Here is a 16046-nt window from a genome sequence, read left to right as displayed (position 1 = left end):
ACAGGATTCATACTCCACTGATTTTACCACTATGTCACCATCTTCCCGGAAGAGTGTAAGTTTAAATGCTTCACATGGAATCAAACCACCTAATTTCACATTGAAAACAAACATTTAAAGCAGTGTACTGTGGAAATCAGTGTTGTCCACTCAGGATACAGGGGAATTGACGAGATATCTATTGCTTTCATTCAAAGACAGAAAAATGTGGTGAATCCTCAGCGTGAGTGATGAAGGAGCTGCGCTCCGAAAGCTCGTGATTTCAAACAAACCTGTTGCACTTTAACCTGGTGTTGTGAGAATTCTTACCGGGTACTGAAGGGCATTTCATTTACAATTCGCAAAAAGATTATTTTTATAAAATTAACAGCTTTCAGCAAATCGCACCGCAATCACATTGCGGACGGTGCAGTGAGTTCCTCTGCTGGCCTCATTGCATCAGCCCCAGAGGACGACTTCTCAAGAACACAAAACGCTCAGCGATAAAGATGTCGGAGGCTTCATTCATCAGGTATTACCCGAGAGCACGTGACCTTTCTCCCAAATCACACACGCACACACACGCCCACAATTGCTCAATAATGCTCAGGTCACTTCAATTTCCGTGTTGGTTCTGTCGATAGAATTCGCTGCTTTAACTGCCATGGTTTGGGTTCGATTCACGTTTAGGGAATGATGATTTATTGCTCTCGTGCAACACATGAATTAAGGAGAGTGGGTATTGCTTCCTGGTCGAAAACGGGAGAGATACTTGTGGCAGGTTGAACAGGAAGAAAGAAAAATCTGCCCCATTCCACAATCCTGTCAATTACCCACAACAATTCATATTTACATAAGGAAGACTTACAACACCAGGTCTATTTGGAGTCAGGAGCTTTCGGGGCGCTGATCAAACAAAGCAAATTGATTTTATCATCGGAGAAAATGAACCTGTTGGACTTTAACATGATTCTGTGAGACTTCTTATTGTGCCCACCCCAGTCCAACGCTGGTATCTCGACATCATATTTACATTGCAATTGCTGGTACCAACTGTCAGAATGAGTGAGCTACCTTCTACTGCATTAAATTTCACTGTAGCTCACCACATTCAAAGAGTAATGTTTGTTACATACCTTATTGTGGTAAATCTGTTGAAAAACTTCAGCTTATCACTGCTCTGCTTTCATCTCACTGGAAGCTAATGTGAAAAGATGAATAATTTCAAAGCTGAACAACGTGCACAAGACAGGAAGGAGAATGCGACTGTGAATAATTGGCACTGTGCATATTCCTGTATTCAGTCTATGGGAGAACCAGGAGAATGAAATCCTGGTGGTCCAGTGCTTAGGATTTGGCGCTTTCAGGGTCATATATCGGCTTCGATATGCCAAGATTTAAAGTTTTTGATCATCCATTTCACAAACCTGACTTGTTTCCTGATCGAAAACAGCTCTGACAGAAGCAGTGGAGTTAGATCTATATTTGTGTCCGAATTGGAAATGGCACATGGGCAACAGTTCAAGAACAAACACAGATAGTGAAGGACAGTGATAGGCTGCAAAGCGCTGCCAATAGAGATGGGGATACAAGGTCAAATCTGTGTGACAATGGGGTAGATTTTATCGATTAGATTGACACAAACATCTCCTGGACCTGGATCCAAATCTCAGCCAAATCACAAGAAAACATCTCGCTAACTTAAACGCTGAGCTCTCCGACTTCACTCAGAAACCAGTAACTCTGAGACAAACCCGAATGCAGGCTGACCACTGAATCCCCCTCCACCACTTAATAAGACTATGCTGGATCCCGAGCATTAGTTCACAGCTGAGGGGGCATAGCTCAGTGGTAGAGCATTTGACTGCAGATCAAACGGCCCTCGGTTCAAATCCGAGTGCCCCCTTCCTTGTCTAATTGTTATCTTAGTTTCAATTGTGACTGTCTTTCGTTGGTTGCAAAGCGCGTTGTGACGTCCACCAACCGGGAAAGGCGTTCCATGCATACAAATCGGTCTTTCATACATTACCTTCAATCCCAATTATTTGGTTACCACTAAATCGCAGCAATACTGTGGGGAGGGAAAAAGTTAAGGGGCTTGCATAGTATTGTAAACGATGTGGTCATGTTGTAGTCCTCGACTATGTTTTAAAAACAGAGAATTGGCGTTGGATATATACAGCACTCGCTGACACCCTAATATAGAGTGTCTTCGTCTTAGTGGTGGAATTCGTTATTGCGTTCGACTTTAAGCAAATGGTTGGTGGCTCAGTACCATCCAGAGGCGGTCGTTGTACTTTTATTTTCCCCATAAGCATTCATTGTCGCGCAGTTCCAGCTTGCGAACCGAGGCAAGAATAAAAATATTTCTCAAGTGTTGCCGCTCGACTGTTGTCAGGTGTTGTCAACATTATTTATTTCATGAATATTCATATCATACATATCACATGGTATAACATATATTCATTTCAAATATGCAATTCAAGGTTAGAATTAGAGTCTTGGTTGGATGTGTTTGTGTGTCAGTTCTCCGGTGAGTCCTCATCTGAGACTGGGAAACAATCTCTCAGTATTCTGTAGGTTCAATAAGATTGTCTCTCAGTCTTCTAAACTCCAGGGAATTTCAGCCCAATTTACACAGCGTCTCATCCCAGGAGAACTCTCTCATCACAGGAACCTACCCAGTGGACCGTCTCCAATGGAAGGGTAGCCTTTTGTAAAAAAAAAAGCATTGTGGATATCAGAACTGCACCGAATATTTCACACTTGCTCCCAACAAAATCCTGTACAAATGTAAATTGGTGTTTTTATTCTTTTTCAGCAATCTGTTGGCAATAAAGACCAAAATGTCATTTCCCTTCCTATTGTTTGCTGCACCACCATGCTATCTTCCTGCGTTCCTGATACAAAGACACCCAAATCTCCTTCAACATAAACGCTTATATTTGGAAAGACGATGGCCTAGTGGTATTATAGCGAGACTATTAATCCAGAAACTCATCCAATGTTATGGGGTCCCGGTTTTGAATCCTGCCAAGGCACTCTGTGGAATTTGTATTCAATAAAAAACTATCTGGAATTAAGAATCTACTGATGACCATGAAACCATTGTCGATTGTCGGAAAAAACCATGGAGTTCGGTAATGTGCTTTAGGGAAGGAAATCTGCCGTCCCTTATCCGGCTTGGCCTACATTGATTCCAGAGCTGCAGCAAAGTGTTTGACCCTAACTGTCCCAGGGCAACCAGGATGGGCAATAAATGCTGGCCAGCCAGCGACGCCCATTTCTAATTAATTAAATAATAACTAGGTCATCTTTACAAACATTGTCTGCTCTTTCTCAGTTTATGAACAAGAGAATACCTTTTTGGGCAACATGGAGGCACTGCTGCCTCACAGCGCCAGGGGCCCGGTTTCAATTCCCGGCATTGGTTACTGTCTGTGCAGAGTCTGCATGTTTTCCCCGTGTTGCGTGGGTTTCCTGCGGGTGCTCCTTCTTACTCCCACAGAGTGAAAGATGTGCTGGTTAGGTACATTGGCCATGCTAAATTAGCTGTCAATTTACCCGAGAAGGTGCCGGTTCTGCCGACGACGTAATTGTCACAGAACTTCATTGCGGTGTTAATGTAAGCTCAATTGTGGCACTAATAAATAAACTTTAAACTGTCCAACCTTACACCCGATCTGCTGCAAACACTGAGCTATGGAGCCAATTCCTGCGCCCAGCGCGGAATTGGTGTATCATTATCGGTGGAGCGAAAAGGGGGTTGAATATTCAGGTGCGTGATATTTGATGGATGTGGAAATATCCGAGGTGGAGAACAAGGAGTTAATCGAGGAGACTGGAAAGAGGAAGAATTTGACATGTGTGTCAGTTGTTTTTGTGATAAATGTCTGCCGTGTCATTCTTCTTCAGAGTTTGTTATTGTTACATCTCTGATTTTTCCGGCTCTAATACAATTCATACAGCTGAAGATTGATCTTGTTTCTCCCTTAACAGACACTGTGAGGCGTGCTTTCGTTTAATGAAGAATAAAATAAGAAGTTATTCGGTACTTGCCTGGTACTCCAACGTGGAACATGGCGATGAAACCTGACCACGGGACGCCAGGAAAGCTAATATTAGAGATTTGAAATTCTTTGATAACCATCTCTGTCTCCACCGCTTCATTTCAAGTCACTTTCGCTACTGACATTGTCACACAGTCATTCTAACATCTTATGACCAACTGAAGCAAATTATGCCTTCTTCCTTTATGTTCAGATACTTTCATCTCCAGAAATTCAGTCCGTGCTGAGCAAAGTGCTCTGTTTAGTTAACAGTTTATCATCACTTCCGGGCCATAGCTATGGAAACATTGACTCTGAACCACTAGACCACCCAGGCTCCACCATCACTTCCTCGATGTTGTCTTTTCCACCATTCATGGTGTCATGTAATCCATCCTGCTTTGTGCCCTATCACAAAAATCCTTTTTTTTCCCCTTTCGCTGAGTGATTCCTCACTTTACAATCAGAAAATACTGGCAATACTCAGTCGGTCAGTTCATGTTTAGTGACAAACGCGCAAATAATTCCAGTAGTCGAATCCCTCTGAAATTAAAAGCTTTTGTTTTTTTTTGTGAAGGCAAAATACTGCGGATGCTGGAACCTGAAACAAAAATAGAAAAATGCTGGAAAATCTTAGCAGGTCTGACAGCAGCTGTCGAGAGAGAATAGAGCCATCGTTTCGAGTCCGGAGCTCTGACGAAGGGTCATCCAGACTTGAAAGTTTGGCTCTTTCCTCTCTCCACAGATGCTGTCATGTCTCTTTAGACCTTCCAACCTTTTCTGTTTATGATGAAACGATTTCTGCCGCGATCAAACCAGGGATCTTTCGTGTGTAAGGCGAATGTGACAACCACTACACCACAGAAACATTGCGATGCAATGATTCAAGGAAACTGGTTCCACAAACCCATCAATTGCAAATAATAATTTACATTTGCGTTCCATTGGAATTTGTGTGATAACAAAGGTATTTCATAAAGTTAAGGAACTGGACATATAGCGGTGATGAGATTCGATCACACGCTTCAACTACTATCACTACCCAGTCAGTTCTCTCACAGCACCAGGTTAAAGTCCAACAGGTTTATTTGGTAGCACGAACTTTCGGAGCACTGTCCGAATCAGGTGACTCACGTGATGAAGGGGCGTGCTCCGAAAGCTTGTGCTACCAAATAAACCTGTTGGACTTTAACCTGGTGCTGTGAGATTATTTACTGTGCCTACCCCAGTCCAGCGCTGGAAACTCCACAGCATTACTGCCCTGAGCTCATCAATGGTACCAGCAGAACCTATTGATGCCGTATCTGGTATTGCCAATGAACAGCATCAATGGAGTAGAATTGGGTCACATGAACAATTGAGCCTCCTCCATGACTGAATCAAGTCAGATCCACAGCCTCAATCCCAATTTCCCAGCTTATACCAACAGCCCTTCATTCACTTAGATTCCAACAACCTCGACCTTCAATGTCTTCATCAACTGAAGATTCACAGACCTCTGTGCCGCTACAGAATTGATGCAAGATGGCGCCCGAGCGAGGCGACCTCTTGGAAGCGGTGCCCAGCATACCTTCCAACTCTATCTTTTCTTCTTGCTCTATGCTTCTAAAACTTCATTCTAACTCTTTTAAACTCTCTAAGAATGCTTTAATTCAATTTCGGGGGAAATTAAAAAAATAATAATATTTTCGATTATGTTTTATATTTTGAATCGTGGAGCCAATGAAATGAACATGTTAACTCCTACGAAACTCTGCTCATGACCAATGTGACCGGCCTAGAATATCAAACCGTACAGTCTGATTGCAATTTAAATCCTTGTTTTGTAGAATTATAATTCGGTTGAAAACCTTAGCCATGTGGCAGAATCATTGATCTAACATAAGATTCAGAAAATAACATTTGTCCTGAATTGTATCTCTTTCTCCATGACGGCAGTTGCAGAATATTATTCAAGCATTGGGGAAGTGTAAATACCACATGGCTGTGAGATAATGTGATTCCTTAATATTTAATAACACTTAGAGATGGGACAGCTGTTTTGAAAAGGTTTTGTCAGTTATTTCGAACACAATAATCAGTACACTGCAGGAATACAGGTGACACATGGAAGAGTTTAGAATTCGATGCGTGTCCACAGATTCTGCCAAACCTGCTGAAAATTTACATCATCTGATGCTTATATTATAAATACAGGTTTTATCAGAACATAAAAGACGGCAATGATAAATGAAATAGTCCCACAAGCTGTTCACGTGTAAATTTCAATTTCCAAAAGCCACCAATTTCATCATTGCTGATCCATTGAAACGCACCTTGTAAAACACGGCAGGCATTCATCTCTCACAGAACTGAAACGCCTCAAATGTGAACTACCTGCACTCAATATCATGACTTTGCAATTATAAAAACAGCATTCTGGTGAAAGTTTAACTCAGTCCTCATTCCACTGATCTTTGCCGATTTGTTGTGTATTTCCCTCAATGAACACATTTCAGATTGGGACAGACAGATTCCTGATCTATCTGAGAAAGAAGAGGAATGGGCAGGAAATGGCAACTCAAGATCAAACATGGGTTAAAGTTTTGAGTTCAGTCATATGAGTTTCAAATATTTGAAATATATAAATTGTGACAAATAACATGTTAGAGATAAATATTCAATAAACTGACGGCGGCTAACAGTAGAGGCAGAAACACACGATAAGTTTTTTCTTGTGTTGCCCAAGGACCTCAGCGACACTCAAAAACCGAGAGACAATGAAAGCAGATGGAGAGGATAAAAAAAGTAAAAGCCCGTCCCTGGATGGGATCGAACCACCACTCTTTCGGTTAACAGCCGAACGCGCTAACCAATTGCGCCACAGAGACTGAGACAATTACAGCGCACATGGCATCCTAAATCAGGGTGTCAGCGTGTTTGTTGCAAATTCGAAGCCAATTCAATTTTCACCAAACCTGACACAGAAAAACCAAATGATGGTATCGTTTACAAATCTAAACATGTACATTTAACTGTTTTACCCCACAGTGTTGCTGTGGTGACATGGTTAATCCCTTCTCCTAACATGGGCAAAGGGCCGTTTGATAGAGCAGGGAGGACAGACTGTTCCCACTGACTGGGCTCAGTAACAGAGGACTGGGATTGAAGATCATGAAATGTTTACATTTATTTCGAACCTCTCCCGACCAGCGGACGTCAGAAAGCGCTTTCCAGCCAATGAAGGGCAGTTTTCAATTGAAAAACAAATATCAGTTAAGCGTGGAAGGAAGCATCAGATTTGAATGCAGGAACTTCTTAACCTGCAGTCAAATGCTCCACCCTTCAGCTATTCCGTTGATACCAAGACTCCGTTTTGTCGCTCCTTCGTCTTCTGTCTCGCGTGGTCTCTGCTTATGCTTGTTCCTCTGTGTTTACGGACCCGAAGGGAGTGAACAGTGGTGGATTAACTACCACCCGGACCCCTAGGCTGAGCTTTGGTAAGGCCCCCTAAACCTTGCCCCCTGCCCCACCCTTCGTTGAATAGAATAAAGTACCGTTAAGTGACGTTAGATAACTTATATCGTTGTACGATGATAGCGCGCAAACGAAAGTCTGTTTTGATGTTTTCACAGGCGGTAAATGCGCTCAACGACAGTTTTGATGATGGATTATGCAGTGATGATAGTGGGAGTGATTTAGATGCCGAGGATTTTGAAGTTGATGTTGGTGAATTATCAGATGATGATCGTGAATTTGATGATACATTGATAGCACTGGAAGCAGTGGTGACAGTCATCGTGCTGTGGTGTCAGATTAATACTATGTTAAGTTGAATGTTGAAGAAAGTACTATATGTAACTAAGTATGCACTAAAATAAGTATGTATATATGTTATAGCATGACAATAAACTCTTTGTTGCATTTATTTTGTATTTATTTGCATGTAGCACAAGTCCGGGGGTGAAGCTCCTCTATTTATAGGTATTTGTTATATTAATTCACCCACGGGGTCCAGTAATGAAAATTTATTCACCCTTAAAATGGCTAAACCATATTTTTTTTTGCTTTCTGGCCCCCCTCCCTTCCGGGCCCCTGGGCTTAAACCTACTCAGCCTAATGGTTAATCCGCTACTGGGAGGGAACGCATTTTTATTTAACCATCACACAGTCTGTTTACTTACTTTATAAATCTTCATGATAAATGTACAGAACGTGGTAAAGGCTTAAAGTTGCGAGATGAAATTGACCCTTTCTGTTATTTGTGAGTGGAGACAGCTTATTGACTGAGTTCCCGTACGTTCCAATGTGGAAGATGATCAAGTATTTTCTTTGATCAACATTTAACGAGACAGCGGATTCACTCAGTGTGATGGTGAGTTACAGTTCTATATCTGCGATCACAACATCAATTCAGGTCACTTCTTGTGAACCCAATATTTCTAATAGGTTGAATGCCCCAATATTTCTAATAAGTTGGATATTTAATCTAATTCACTTCTTGTGAACCCAATATTTCTAATAGGTTGAATGCCCCAATATTTCTAATAAATTGGATATTTAATCTAATTTACTTCATTTTACATGTCATTATTTTCATCTCAGATCTATTTCCACCAGAGGCAAGTCTCTCTTTCAAAATGTTCTGTTCTTCTTCAGTTACTTCTTCATCCACTGGCAACAACGATTACTGTTCGTTGCAGTATGAAAGCGGCAATGAGGTGAAATAGTCACACAAGCTGCTCATGTGTTACTTTCAATTCCCAAAATCTATCAAACTCATCACTGCGGCTCCTGTGTCATCACTATACAGTACACCCATCTGTTCCCTGTTATCCACAGCTCACCTGACTGCTTCAAAGATCTTGTGAATGGTCTCATTCTGTGGTATAAATATTATGTGATATTCTGCTTTCCTCACGCTCAGGCCATGGACCGCAAAGTGCAGGCTCATTTATCTCTCCTGAATTGTACCTGATCACAGCCCTTTCCTGTTGTTATGTTTCCCAGCTCCTGGATTTCACCTGTTTAAAACTTCCTACATTCCCAAACATTATCCGTTTAAATGAAAGGTTAAGGAGGTATAAAAAGAGAACCCTTTCCCTGTGCGCACATGCTGCCTGACTTCCTGAGTGTTTCCAGCGCTTTCAGGCTGATCAGATTTAGATGACAATATAAGTGTCTGTATTTGAACAGCTTTCGCATCCGCAGCTCGTTGGTCTGGGGGGTTTGATTCTCGCTTTATTTGTCGCGATTCGCAAGGCTGCGAGAAATCCCGGGTTTGAATTCCGGGCGAGTCCTGTTGTTGTTTGTGATGGCAAGTTTTGTTCATTTCTTTGCCGTGCACACGGCAGGATGCGTTTACCCGCGGTTTGGTTTGAGAACCTGACAATGCAGGCAATCCAACAACCCAACGCACTCACAACTAATTCAAGACGTTTTCAAAAGTTCACTATTCTTGTGGACATTCTCTTTATTCCTAGTCAACGATTCAGAGGACCCAATGCTTGTGGGTTCCGGCCCATGGTTGTTCATTCGTGTGTTATGGCTGACTACTCAACTCTCTGTCTTTTTATGTTTCCCCTTGCTTCTGTGTATCGACCTCAGTCTCTTTCACTCTCCTAATCTCTCTGTGCCTCCATCTCCATTTCCTATTTTGCTCTTATTTCTCTCTAAGCTCTCGCTGTCTGAGTAACCAAAGTTCACTGGATTGATTGCTGTGATGAGGCAGTTGCCCTTGGAGGAGGGATTCAGTGGGATGACTCTGTTCTCTCAAGGGTTTGGAATAATGAGAAGTGATCTCATTGAAAGTTCTGGAGTGAGTGAGTTTGATAGTGTACATGCTGAGAGATTGCACACCCTCCCCGCCTCCCCCACCCCGCCTCGGCGCGATCCCCCCCCCCCCCCCCCCCCGCACCCCTCCCCCCCCCCCCCCGCCTCCCCCCCCGCCCCCCCCCGCCCCGGCGCGATCCCCCCCACCCCTCCCCCACTGCCTCCCCCCCCCGCCTCTCTCCCCCGCCCCCCAACCACCGGTTTCCCGGGTGGAGTGTCGAGAACAGGACTTACATTTTCCGAATGGTGTGTCAGACATTTAGGACCGAGGTGAGGAGCCAATTCTTCGCTCCAAGGCTTGTGAATCATTGGAATTCTGTTGCCCAGGGGTTTCTGGACCCTCAACCAATGAGAACGTCGAAGGCTGAGATAGCGAGATTTTTGAACTCTAAGGGAATAAAATGAAGTCGGGACGAGGTGGGAAATTGGTGTTGAGCTGGCGATCCAACATGAGGTTATTATGTGATAGAGGAGGCGCAAAGGGAAATATGACTCACTCCAACTCCATCGTTTCTGTTCACTGCCAAAAGCAACCGAATGTCTTTCCCTACTGGTAAAGTTGAGGAGTTGTCCGAGGCAATGAATTGAGGTTTTGTGGATCCAATCTCATTGCTGTAGAAATTTCAATTGTTTTAGTTTAAACGTCATGAAATACCTTCGCTCGATCATATCATGGCTCAGATTTAATGTATAGAATGCATCATTATTCATTTTGACAACAGGAACCAGCAGAGACAATGGAAATATAAATTGTTGGAGGTAATGGATAGGATTGTGGAACGAGGCGGATATTTCATCCTTGTTTTGCAAACCGGCATGAGTACCACTCATGATTTCGATCAGGAAGTAGAGACGTAATTCCAGATAGTGTGGATAGTATCTCCAGATATGCGCATCTGTATCTGGAAGTAATTCCAGCTGCTGTTCATTCATGTGCTGCACGAGAACAATGGAGCTGCATCCCGGACTGGGGATTGAACGCGGGCCGCGGCAGTGGAAGCATCGAATCAGGGAAGGCGTCTGTCTGCACTTTAATCTCACCGATCTGTGCTGGTTTTGCGCTTCAGCTCCATTTCAGTATTGTTTAATACCAGAGACGGACAAAATTGCCATGTTTCGATGGAACAGGAGTGGCTCCTTCCGCCAGTAACAGCGGTTGCTGTTACCTGGTACATGAAATGGACAGCGAGGTGAAACAATCCCATAAGTTGCTCATGTGTATCTTCCAAATTCCAAAATCCTCCAAACTCATCACTCTCGCTCCAGTGAAACATACAAGGCAACACAGAGCAGACAGGACATTTAAATGGTCATCGGATAAACATATGGATGATGTTGGAATAGTATAGGTTAGATGGGCTTTAGATTGGTTTCACAGTTCGGCGCAACATCGAGGGCCGAAGGGCCTGTGCTGCGCTGTCATGTTCTATGTTCTATGTCAGTGAAAGGAACTGACGCACGATTAGTTTAAATTCACTACTTTCTATCTCAGAATTTTACGGTGCTAAATATGTCAGTCTGGTGAATGTTTAACCCTATCCTCAATCTACTGATCATTGCCGACTTGCTGTGTGTGATATGTAACAAAAAAACCGAGAACAAAAATATAAACAGCAGATGTTGTAAGTTCTCAGTCGGTTTGGCACCATCTGTGCTCACATCACTGTGCGCTTCTATCTCCGATGATGTCCCTGTATCGCTGTGTGCGTCCCTGAATCTGTGTAAGCCCCTGTATCCGTGTAAGCCCCACTATCTTTGTGTGCATGCCCCTGATTGTTTGTATGCCCCAGTGTCTATGTATGCTCCAGCATCTCTGTGCGTATGCCCCTGATTCTGTTTGTGCCCTTGTATCTGTGCAAGCCTCAGTATCTCTGTCTGTATGCCCCAGTATCTCTGTGTGTATGCCCTTGATTCTGTGTGCGCCCTTGTATCTGTGTATGCCCCAGTATCTCTGTGTGTATGCCCTGATTCTGTATGTGCCCTTGTATCTGTGTATGCCCCAGTATCTGTGTGTGTGCGCCTGCATCTGCATGTGCCCTGAGTCTGTGTTTGCCCCACTTACGCTGTGCATGCCCCTGAATCTGTGTGTGCCCCCTGTATCTCTGTATGCCCCAGTATCTGAGTCTGTGTGTGTGTGCTCCTGTATCTGTGTGTGCCCCTCTATCCGGGAGTGCCCCTGAAACTGTGTGTGCCCCTGTATCTGTACGGACCGCGTTATCTTTGTGTGCGTGTGTGTGTGTGTGTATGTGTGTATGCGATTGTGTGCATTTCTGTGTGTGGGATTGTGTGCGTGTACGCGCGTGTGTGTGTATGTGTGTCTGTGTGATAGTTCGTGTGATTGTGTGCGTGTATGTGTGTCCGTGTGTTTGTATGTGTGATTATGTGCTTGTGTGTGTTTGCGATTGAGTGCGTGTATGTGTGTCTGTGTGTGATTGTGTGCGTGTGTGTGCGATTGTGTGTGTGTGATTGTGTGCGTGTGTGATGGTGTGAGCGCGCGCACGCACGCGCACCTGAGAGAGTGTATGTGTGCGTGTGTGTGTTTTGGGAGAAAGTCCTCGTGCCTTCGGCAGAGTCCTGTCAGTTTCATGTTCTAAAGTTTACTCTGGGCATTGAATTCAGTAATGTGAGTTGGAATTTCAGAGGAGCGACTATTCTCATCGTCCCACCTCTTGTTTAAATTAGGACAGATGAGTGAGTGAGTGACACCTACAGGTGGATCCTCTGCCCATTGTGGCGTCTCTGCCTGTGAAAGCTTTACATTCTTGTGCAGTCGTTCGATGGGTATGATGCAATGACACCAGGAGAGTCATTCGCTGCATTGTCTGCAATGTGATTTCGGTGGGATTTGCTGAGATTTCCTCAGTGTTTAAAATTCCACTTTCTGAGAATTTTATATAAAATGTCCTTCAGCAAACCAATCGCCGGCTTTAGCAAAACAAATTTCCACCGAGGTTTGAACTCGGCACGCTGGATTCGAAGTTCAGAGTGCTCATCATTACACCAGTGAAGCCAGAACCCAGAAGCCCGCTGCAAATGGTCACTCAAAGCATTTGACGTTTTCCATTCAATGTGGCAGCAACAGCAAGTGTGACAACAATGTGTTGTTATGCGCTGACATTAATATGCTAAAAACTCAGAAGACACTGCCCCCAAATCAACAGCATTTCATTTCATCCAAAGCCGTATGAGCAGAAATAGTCATGTTTCACAGGGGCAGGTAGCCCGTCATAGTGACACAGAAACGGCTGTTCAGCCGATCGCGTATTTTGACTTTGCTGAGCTGTCAGTTACGGCGTTCATATAATCATAGTAGGCAGACAGAGCAAAGGGAGGGCACTGGTCCCATTGAGGCTGCACCGACTTTGACAGAGCATCTTTTCAATGCAACAACTCCCTGACAGAGCCCTCGCCCCGCCGTAACCCAGAAACCGCACACATGGTAAATCTTGTGACAATGGGGTCCAATTTACCATGGCTAATCCACCAAGCGTGTACGTCTGTGTGAGGAAACCGGAGCACCCGGAGGAAACCCACGCAGAGACGGGGAGAACGTGCAAGCTTACTGCTGTAACATTACTGTCCAATGAAACAACCATCCAACCAGGAAATCTGACCGCGAGTGAGCTGAACTTCCATAACCGCCTGGAAATGCTTCCAACTTATTGGGAGGTTGCTCACGCAGTCTTGGCTTAATCGAAGGAACGTCATTATGCATTGAAACATATATAAAATCAACCGCTCCCTAAGATTAAAAAATGAAAATTTTTAGTACTTCGCTTGATTTCGTGCCTAATATCCATTAATATTCCACTCATTGTGAGTCTGCCCAGCCGCACGTAGAGCTCAGCTCCATGTCACATACCCTCCAGTTATTGTACGAGTGTTGAACAGGCTGGTATAGCTGTGAGAGTCAGTGCGCAGGAGTACATGGCTGTATCAGAGAGCCGCAGTTTGGAGACGGTTAAGGTAAAGATTCCACTCGAACTGTCCAGCCCAGAGGAGAAACGGCTTCGAGCAAAATCAGCTTTAATTTCGTAACCAGCCGAAAATCTGCGATTTAGTATTTGTGGTTCTCTCCCAAGCAATTGTCGGACCCAGAATAAACTGAAGGAATTTTCTGTCGTAAAGTAGATGCAGTTTAAAGTTGTAATGTCTCCTTCTGTCCTAATCACTTTTGGACGGCGTTGGGTAACAGAGAATTCCTGACTAAAACCTGGATGAAATGGGAAACAAAGTCAAACATTAAACCGTTACGACATATCAAGTGCTGTTCACGTTCAGTTCAAAATTGCACCCAAATTAATTACCTGTAATAAACGCTCCAAACATGGCACAGATACCGAATAACCGCATTGCTGTTTGTCTTTACGTGTATTTACTGAGAAACCTGCAGACACTGGCAATATGTCGCCGTTGGTTCTACCCGTAGTGAGGCTCGGTGTCTCCTCCTGTTCCCGCTCATATGTCATAACATTCAGTGTTTTTCGTCGGGGACAGCCGCCAGTCTCCTGACAATCGGACAGTAACTGATCCAATCGCACAAACTGCAAAGATTGAAATTTCAAACGGGATAATGATATTCAGAAGGAAGTAACATTTATCATTCAGTGGCATCAATGTACAATACTGCGATTCACACACTGAGTGTGTGTGAACGCACAGTAATCACTGACACTGCTGAAGGTTCGAATTGCTTTAATTTAACAGCAATATATTAGAATTCACATGTACGACACAGCGAACACAGAATGTGACACACATTGATAACTTGCAGGGAATATATGATAAATAACGGATCTTTTATGAATGTTTAGTTCATGCAGGATTTTTAGAATCCGGGATTAAGATTTCACAAATTCAAAGAGATTTATAAGTTTATAGTTTCACTTATGGACAATTCTGCTAAACTTTCAGTTAGCACTTATTCAGCAGATTTTTTTTTACCTTACGTCCTCGCTGTGACCATAACTTGCAAAATCAGTCGTCCAATTAATGAAATGCTCACTTTGTCACCTTTACCCGAATGAAGACTCCTTGAGAAAAGAAAGTGCACCGTTGTCAGTTTAACCGCTAACGTTATTATAAAGCGAGCTCGGGAGGTGGAGCATCTCGCTGCTGCCATCGCCTGAGATTGGCAGTTGCGGTCCCAGTTACCTCAGTCAGATACAGGTGCACATCCGGTTCTAACGGCATTTTCTCATCGACATTTAACTCCTGATAGAAACAGTGACCGAATGTAAGGATGTGTAATTCTCTGTTGAAGATGATTCATAGAAAAATGTTCAGCTCCTGCAAATGCTACTGAGACCACAGATTTCCGCTCCAAGTTCATTCTGATGGTCAAATTATTTAATTCAATTTGAAGCAATTGAAAAATCAAGTGGAGAAATGAAGATCAGAACAGAGAAGGGGAAATGTTTTAATAGGGCATATGAAACACCAACACGTTGCGTAACGTCAGAGTTAGAGACTAAGAAAAGCTTTCAGCGCTTTATAGTGTTCAATATCAGCAGCAAATTCCTCAGATAAATCATTGAAAGTTTAGCCATTTTGGAGAATTGGAAACTGGAAACAAATAAATTTCAGCACCACCAGTTATCCTAAAGCATGTGACAGGCAATGCGGCACTTTCGCAATGCAGTGATTGTTGCAATGTCTGGAAAATAACATCCCTTACAGAGGAAACAGTGGGTATGTGACAATGTCACCGCTAATTAGTCAGAGGGCCATGTTAATCTTCCACACCAATTGATTCAATTCTAACATTTGAAACTGGTAAACGTTATATTAACAAAGTCCGTGATTAAAAATTAATATCAATAATGGTGATCGTGAATTTTCATCGTTTGACATGGAAAATTAATTTACTCAGCAATGTCCTTCAGGGCGTCAGGGGAGGACATCGTCATCTCTCCTTAACCTGACCGACATGCGACTCCAGATTGACTCTTAACTACTCTCTGAACCCAGTAGCAAGCCATTTACTTTCAGGACAATTGAAGGATCCATGGAATGCATGCGATCCCTGCAGTGCAGATGGTGGCCACTTGGCCCATCGCGTCTGCGCACATTCTCCGAAAGAGCGTGTTAACAAATCCACCACGCGGTCATGCCACAGACCACCTCGAATTGTTAGCTTTTGTACGAGTGTTAAGGCTCGATGTAACGTGGTGCTTCATCGCCGCGCAGTAATACATGGCTGAGTCA

At 43.5% G+C, this 16046-nt stretch overlaps 1 protein-coding gene and 2 non-coding genes across 3 annotated transcripts in view; 1 reads left to right on the top strand and 2 right to left on the bottom strand.

Annotated features, from left to right (window-relative positions):
* The window catches only part of LOC144483376 (uncharacterized), a 490005-nt gene that overhangs the window by 302657 nt on the left and 171302 nt on the right, over positions 1-16046 (bottom strand). The gene's annotated exons all lie outside the window — the stretch shown is intronic.
* trnac-gca (transfer RNA cysteine (anticodon GCA)) lies at positions 1814-1885 on the top strand. The gene has a single exon. It is a non-coding gene; the product is annotated as a tRNA-Cys (tRNA).
* On the bottom strand, positions 6825-6898 carry trnan-guu (transfer RNA asparagine (anticodon GUU)). Its single transcript has one exon. It is a non-coding gene; the product is annotated as a tRNA-Asn (tRNA).

The sequence above is a fragment of the Mustelus asterias genome, unplaced genomic scaffold, assembly GCF_964213995.1.
Source record: "Mustelus asterias unplaced genomic scaffold, sMusAst1.hap1.1 HAP1_SCAFFOLD_63, whole genome shotgun sequence".
Classification (NCBI taxonomy): domain Eukaryota; kingdom Metazoa; phylum Chordata; class Chondrichthyes; order Carcharhiniformes; family Triakidae; genus Mustelus; species Mustelus asterias.
This window is presented reverse-complemented; position numbering and strand designations above follow the sequence as displayed.